Source organism: Metopolophium dirhodum, chromosome 6 (assembly GCF_019925205.1).
Source record: "Metopolophium dirhodum isolate CAU chromosome 6, ASM1992520v1, whole genome shotgun sequence".
Classification (NCBI taxonomy): domain Eukaryota; kingdom Metazoa; phylum Arthropoda; class Insecta; order Hemiptera; family Aphididae; genus Metopolophium; species Metopolophium dirhodum.
Window position 1 is genome coordinate 2,761,785 of NC_083565.1, and position 9,044 is coordinate 2,770,828.

The window sequence follows — 9,044 nt, forward strand, 5'->3', positions numbered from 1 at the left end:
TCTAAATTACATGTAAAATAACGTCGTTTGTTTGAATTATGGATATGGAGACGCTAAAAGAATTCCTAATATTATATTCGTTCAGGGCTTCAAGCACGGATCCAGAGCAATGATCTGTAGTGGGGGCCCAATAATTTTTTACAACACAAATACAATTAAAATTTATACTTTATTCTTGATTTACATTTTTTTCCCAATATTAGTATAATATTAATGTAATAAATCAATTAATGATTAGGTATATACAGGGGCGCATCCGTGGATACAGAGTTAGGAAACTGTGGGTCAGGACATTTCATGGGGGCACTTATTAAAACCAGATTAGAAATCTATACTTGTGTACTAGGTATATAAAACAAAAAAATTAATTTATACTGTATGTGTATTCGAGGGTCCAAGTGTCTAACTACCCTAGATCTGGAAAGAGGCCAATTTGATCAGCAACTATTAATTGTGGGTCAGCTGACCTCCTGCCCCCCTCCCCTAAATCCACCCCTATTATATATATTAAATAACAAAATCTAACAGTCTTTCCATATTGTCACTTTTTCCAAAATAGTAAATTATTAGTTAAATGTCAATGTAAATTTCCCTCTGAAAATTGGACAAATAATATGTCTTGGGAAGGGGCTGGACCCCTAGCCTCCTAAATTCCTCCCTGGGAATACGTATGCTTATATTATACTCATATACCTATGAATTAAAAGTTTTGAATGTCTTCTAAACCAGTGTTTCCCAAACTGTGGTCCGGGGGCCCCATAGAGTAAGATATACTCTATGGTGGGTACTTAGGGGTACGCGTGTATACCGAATCAGGTCAGCGAATTATTATTATTAATTATTGTTAGGTTACCTAGGTTATTTTGATTGCGGAGTCCACAGTTATTTTTACTATGCTCTAAGCCCTAAAGGCTCCAGAGGAGGAAAAGTTTGGGAAACGCTGCTCTAAACAGTAAACAATAATGCTCCCGTTTGACGAATATTGGTTATTATTATATTTGTCAATTATTTTATATATATAATTTATATCTAGTATGTAAAATATATATACTTGTTATTTATTAAAAATATTTATAAAGACGTTATTAAAGCAAAATAATAATAAAGCCCCAGGGCATTTAAAAAAAAATAAAAAAAATAGTCAATCATTATAACACCTGGTCGTCTCATTCCGATATGTAAACATTTTGTGTTGTTCAATATTACTCAATATTAGGTACCTAATAATTAAAACTTTAATTAGATTTTGAATTTTGGATTTTATAGAATATAATATTGTAATATATTACTATAATAATTGCCAAGGCTGGGCAAGTTAACGATTTTTTTTAACTCGTTAAGTTAAGTTAATACAAGAAAAAGTAAGTTAAGTTAAGTTAAAAGTTAACTAATGTTTTTTTCATAACTTCGTTAAGTTAAAAATTCATGGATAAAAAAAATTAACTAAGTTAAAATTAACTTAATTAAAAATTTAATTATTTTCAAATAATTTCACAATAATTTCGTTTTTGGTAGGCAAAGGACACATTTGAACACAAAATTTCCACTGACATCCGAAATATCCGCAGGTAGCTGTTTAAAATAATTATTTAAATGCGGCCATTTTGACTCTAGGTCTCTTGACTCGGTCATCATTAATTAATATTATATACAAATAATAACAAAAAACACCACAGTGGAATTAAAACAAATAAATGACTCGAAATCGACGAAATGTCAATCGAACTGCAGTACCGCTCTGCGCACGTCAATGGTCAATGAAGCAATAAGCAGCAAAATAACAACACCGTAATTAAAACTATAAATCGTGGAGTATAAATATTTTCAATATTGAATCAGATATTCAAAAATAATTTTTCCCCATGAGGCATGAGTTATTTTAATAATTTCAAGTAATAATGTATTTCTCGGAATCAGACAGGATGTGTGGTGTATGCGCTAAAATGTCACTATACTAGGTAATGAGTTATGGTTTACAAGAAAACTAATTAAGTACATGAACGTCGAGACCCGTATACAATTATATGAGTACATATAAATATAAATTTATATTAATATTTAATATATAATTTAAATATATAATAATAGTTCAATGTTCTTTTTCATTATATAATATTATGACAATGATAAACATAATATATGATCAAATATTTATATCCAATATGGCTCGTATTCACTATTCGTAATATGTATAATGTATAAAGTATATAGTTATAGTATATACTGTATGTATATTGTATATTTGTATATACATCAATAGACAATAATCACAAATTTATAAATATTAATTATTAATTATTATTACATGCGGGTGGGCATTACTAGTATTACACTGGATACAGGCTAATAGGCTATTTACAAAATTGAAAATACCTATATTATGTCTATTGTGTATATATCAAACTCAATCGGTAATAATTATTATTTATTAACCATAGGTACGTCATTTTCCCATTTATTTTCTATGATATCTAATAATTCTCAAGCCAACAAAATTATAAATCAATGGGTCAAATTTAAAATGTAACTTAATTTTAAGAAATCTGTATAAAATTAACTTGAAGTTAACACGTTAAATATGATAAAAAATTAACTTATTAAGTTAAAATTAAGTTTCCAAAAAAAAGTAACGAGTTACTTAATTTAGTTAATATTAACTTAACGTTTTAACTTAATTTTAATTTTTAACTCGTTAATGCCCAGCCTTGATAATTGCGGTGGTGAGGGGTTTCGACTTTACAGTGTTGTATTCAGACATTCAGTCGACAATATTCGCAAGATAATGCCATAATAGCAGCGCCATCTGTATGCTTTGTTTCGATTCCACGTACGCAAGAACCACAGACTAATGCACACGACTAACGATAAACTTTTGTCAGTAGATGACGCTGCCGTATATTATTTTAGTTTTTCACTGGATGTTTTTCTTCAGATATCCAACTTACCAGTTCCGAACAAGCCGACGCTGTTTACGGCGATGGTGCGATATCGTTGGGTGTTGGTCATAAATTAACATAACTAACTAACCCAACTCAACCTAACGCAACTACGCATCCCAATCAAATAGGCACTGTGCCTGAGAACAGTTTTTTGCCCAACTATATCGAATAATAATATAATTTAATATTCATATTTCCTGCCACATGTGAGGCGATTCAAAATCTTATGATTGAAAATTAATATATATTTCTATTACCATGTTGATTTAAATCAATATCGTAACGAATTGTTTGCCATAAATTATGTACCTACATTTAGTACCTTATCAATATAATTCATAAATGTATTATTAATGTCATAAATTATTATAATAACACGTCGAGGCGAGCAAAATTGAGACGAGTAGGTAATACTGCAATAGGTATGTTGTATGTACATAATTGTACAATGTACATTGTACTTAAATGGTCACTGTAAGTCCGTAACGGCTTAAGAAGAATCCCAGTAAAAATAGGTCAACTAAATACTTATACTGAGGTAATGATAATTATATCTTAATAATAAGAAAAATATATGATAGGTGTTAATGTGTTATAATGCATGGTACTATTACTATATAATAGGTATTACATAAATTGTTTATATTTAATTAAATTTAACGTGGCCATAACGTTACTTCCCGTCACGCCCATAAGAAATTAATTTAATATTGCGTTGATGGGGTATAACCTAAATGTAATAATTTTGTGTTTGTTTTATTATTTTTAAATTCATTATATTTTAAAATATTATTGAATTATCATACGCATGCAAAAAAGGTTTGTTATTATTTTAACTAATTTTCTAAGCATGGAACTTTTTTTTTGTGGCATCGACGACGCTGCCGGAACTGCTTAAGCATTAAATCGACAGCGCCCACCATCGTTTATTAATTATTTTTTTCAATTAATATATAACAAATTAACAACAATAATTACGATTACATAGCATTTATAACAATTATAAAAAGACCTCTCCCCTCATCAAGCGGCCCTTCATCACCTACAGTTTCAAATCAACCAATATAGCAACAGAGTATTAAAAACCTCGTACAGACCAAAACCGTAAGAGAAAAACTTTTGGAATCAGGCAAAACAAAGGAAAAAATTAAACCAAACGGTTATAAAAATTAATTTTTAAAAATGCAATTCTATTCATAATATTTATTAAAAACTCAACGAATCTCTTAGGTTTAAGGAAGGCATCTTCTTAGATGATGTAGAAATCCCTATTTCATTTTCCCAATTCAATTATTTAATGGAGAACTTCTCTAACAAATCTGTCAATATCCGCTAGGTACTTTAGCGAAGAAATCAACGTAGACGTACCCACTCTCATAAAAATCATTGAAAAGGTAAGACCAATAATAAATTAATAACCGATAGATCAACAAAATCTAAACTAACCAAATTATTCAATTTATTATTCCAAATCATACTTCAATAAAAAAAAATATAGACTGCTGGCCCTTTGCACCGCATGCAGGGTCCATGGCATCAACATCAAACATATTATCACCGAACGTCGTATATTGGTACATCGCCTAGATCAGAGAAAATACTAAGCTCCCGCACTCACTCTCGGCAGCACATAACCAGGTCCTCAACTCAATTTCCGGCTCAATAAAATTCATCATCTCCACCAATCTCCTCAACATGATTTAACATTACTCCCTTATTGTATTGTCAACCAGTATTTAAGTTAACTATTATTATTATAATTTGTACATTATTATAACTTACTTCCAATGTCACCGCGGATTTAATTAATAAAAACAAAAAAAAAATTTAACGACAATTATTTATTATTTGGTTACACTCCGACTGCCAAGGACTATACTTCCCATATATCGATTGCTATAGTAAATATATGTAGTGATGTAGATCCCTGGCAGCCTGAGCGAGTACAGTGTTGGACGTGCTAGCGAGCGGGGGAAAGATAACTACTGGAAGATCTGAAAGATCCCCGTCACCTTCCCACGGCTATCTGTCTCACTCGCTCTTCTTCCTCCTTCGCTGTCATAATTTTTTCCACCATCAGGTAGAAAAGCCGAAACGTTTCTTCGGCGTTCCACAGGACGTTAGCCTTCTCTGCTGGGTCGGCAGAGAGACCCTCGAAGGCCGGTCCGCAAAGGATATTTGACATCTGTCTACTGAAGCCAGTGGACGTCCCAGGAGCATACGGTAGTCCACCATTTATCCGTCCTATTGCGGGCCATTCTAAGTACCTATATACTAATTTGATTTTAAGGCTGGGTATTTTTTTTTATATATATATTTATGTGTTTTCTGTAATATACTAATTGTTTGTCCGACCATTTCATAAGCATTAAAGTCATTAATTAAACATATTTGAACTTTTTGTTGCATGATAGAGGTACTCAACGCAGGCGGCCGGGAAAACAATAGACCTTTGTAGGCTTATATAGTTCAGCAAATCCAATTCCAATTGTGAAATTAGACAAAAAAAGTAACATTTCGGGTCAGCGGCCCAAATTATTATAATCCTGGTGCTCGATCGCAAGCGATGGGTCTATCTGGGCCTGGGTAGACCTTTCCTAACCTTACATACGGAAAGAATAAAATCAAACCATTTCCAACGGTAAAAAACGACAATACAGGAAAAACGTTCACACCTCGTAGAAATGTAAAATACTACTAGTTTCTGTTAAAAATAAAAAAACTTTATTTATGATAGTATGTATATGTCGTATTGATCTCCAATTTATAAATAAACTTTAAAATACTCACAACAATATTTGTTAATATTTAGTGTTTAGACATTTATAATAATTTCTAAAAACAAGATTATTTAAATCGGAGTGACACATGGGTGTAATGTGATTTGTGATCTGTATAAGGTCATCTCTCAAAGAAAAAAATGTTTATTAAAATCTGACTATTTCACGAGATTTTCCTGTGAAGCAAATTTATTGTTTTACTAAAAAGTAAAAACATGACTACCTACTCCGAATGCCTAATGGTTTTTTTCCACTATGAATTTTAGCTTGATCCGGTGACTATATTGTGATGAATATTTAACTATAAATTAAAAGTATTATTTATGAGTTATAGCTATAGTTAGTTGTATGAATACGAATGGCCATAATACATTTATAACGATTATTTTTCAATTCCATGTTGTCATGATCATGAAATATATTATGCGAGACCTTGTCATAATCAGCAAGAACGTATTACCATTGATTATACATACTATGTAGTAGGTATTACGCGTATAACGTCCGTGATAATCAGACATTCAGTAATCACAGTAATTATTTATATTATAATACGTAATATTGCATGAAAATTTATACTTAAACATCCTGGCAACACCACTGCCTTTGATGCTCCGCCACTGATTAAAAATACTTAAGAGTGTATAAAGTTAATAAAATAAAATTGTTAATATATGTGAACTATGTTATTTATATTAAATAAATATTTAATTAATAAATACGTTTTTACTATCTAATAAGTATATTGAAAAATGTAAAGGTATATTATAATAAAAGGTGGGTAAGTGGATGTCGCTCTGCTATACAGTAGGTTACAAGTGGGTCACTTTGTATTGTGCACATATTTTTCCTTCAAATCAAACGATTTAAATTTCAGCACGACCGTAAGCAAAAGCGAAAAAGTCCATGGGCTACCCCACAAGTCACACACGACCACCACACGGACGCATCCAGTTTCCGGACGGACGTTCGCCTTAAACCAAATGGTCAACGAATTTTGTAATACCATCCATTCTCAGTGAAGTGGTCAACTACGACAAGTCAGCAATACACGGAAACGAAATATTTCAAATAATGATATTATTATTATTATTATTATTGTAATTACCTCAAAACGCGACTGAATTATTTTTATTTTAAGTTTTGTTATACGGACAATTCAGAACAATATAATATGGATTAGTTATTATTTATTAACTATTGAATCTGTGTTAAATGTATTTTGGATTCCTATTTAAGTATGAATGTCAAGCTAACCGTTACGGCGTTACAAATGAGTACAATGTTGATATCGGATGTGATAATTAATTGTTTATTAATTCGTAATGTATATTACCGCATATAATAATAACGTGTAATCTTGTTTACACCTTAACGAAGAAGTTATAGCGTTTTACGTTTTCTAAGAGGATGTCAGCGCACTGTTAGTTTTCTCTCTCTGGACCATACGCAACACGCAACATAGACAAGACGTATTCATACCAAATATTTTTTTATGTTTTACATAATTTAAACTTTAAAGTAGATATATATTGTACATTACACTGTTCATATGAATAAGGTTAACATTACCCGGTTAATATGTAGGTATATTACCCGTATACGCGGATAAATCTTACACAATATTACGGGGACGCAATATGACATTATTAGGGATGCATTCGAAATAATATTGTGAATTCGAATTTATATTATATAATATATAATAAATATTTGTAGAGAGAGAACCATGAGTGTATATAACGTGCGCGCAGGTTTTCCATTCAAACATTTCGAGAATAAACAATAAATATACCCTCGTGATACGGAATTATTAAAAATTTCCAGATAAGTATTGATGAATTTTGTCGAAATGTGAACTTTTAATGCTTATGTAAAAAAAATTCGAATTATGCATCTTTAATATTTTTCAACTGCAGTTACAACAACTTATGAGGAATTTTGTATTATATTTTCAAACATTTTGATGCAACTAAAAAATGTATTAACATTTATAAAAAAAAAAATAAACTTTAAATGTTTATAAATAACTAAAAACTAGTCAAAATATTTTTTAAATGTTATCATGGATATGAAATGATAAATTTAACATTTGGTGAAAATTTTTTGAATTAAAAATAAAATAAAATAAGAAAATTGTTAGATGAAAAATTGGGTGTCGTAAACAATTGAATTTCAAACGCTCTTAAAAAACTAATTTGACTCTCCGCCCTCTGGTAGACATTTTGTTTTTTGTTATAAGTAGACAAACCTATGCATTTTTTGTATTCGATTTTCAAATCATAGATATAAAAAAGGTGGATAAGTGGATGTCGCTCTGTTGTACAGTAGGTTACAAGTGGGTCACTGTAATGGATGGTGTTAAATTTGAATTCAATGATTTAATATCATTGTATAAGAAAAATGATTCTGAGCGAAAACGGTCAGTCAGCCTATGATATTACCAAGTATATTTGATGATATTATTGTGAATAAAGTAATTTATATATAACCTATTTACGTGGAGCCTTGTTTTAAATTTTCAATCCTTAGCTATAAAAGTTGAGCATTTTATAAATTTTTAACTACAAAATAATTATTAAATTTTAAATTTGATAAATTTTGTCAAAATTTGAACTTCAAATGCTTATAAAAAAAATGTATGCCTATGTATTTTTAATATTTTTCAACTGCTATTGAAACAATATATCAGGAGCCTTGCATTAAATTTTCACACTTTTCTACCCAACAAATGAAATTTTATTGATATTTATAAAAAAAAAAAAACTAAAAAAATTAAAAAATGACAATGTCCGTAAACAGCTCAAAAAGAGTAAAATTATTTTAAAATTTTATCATGTATAGAAAATGCTAATATAAACATTCAGTGAAATTTTCAAGTATCTACAGTCGTAATTACGACAAAATAAGAAAATCGCTACATGAGAAATCAAGTGAATATGCACTGTTGTAAAAATATGAATTTCAAACGCTCATAACAATTTAATTAGACTTTCTTGTTGACATTTTTTTTTGTTGATATAGGTAGACAAACCTATTGTACCTACGATAAACTATGAAGATCAAACATTAAAAAACATTTTATCTAGGTACATCGTTGGGTACACACTATACACTACAGCGTATACCAAGTACCAACCTGGCAACCTAAGACGGGCTAGGACTTGGAGTGAAGAAGTTAAATATAAAATAATCCACGTAGGTCGTAGAATATAATACTGTGTTTGTATAGTGAATACTGAATAGTGAGTAAGAGAACATGTGTCAGTGTCACGTAGTCATGTTCATGTATACTGTATATAGTGTATAGTACATTAGTAGGTAC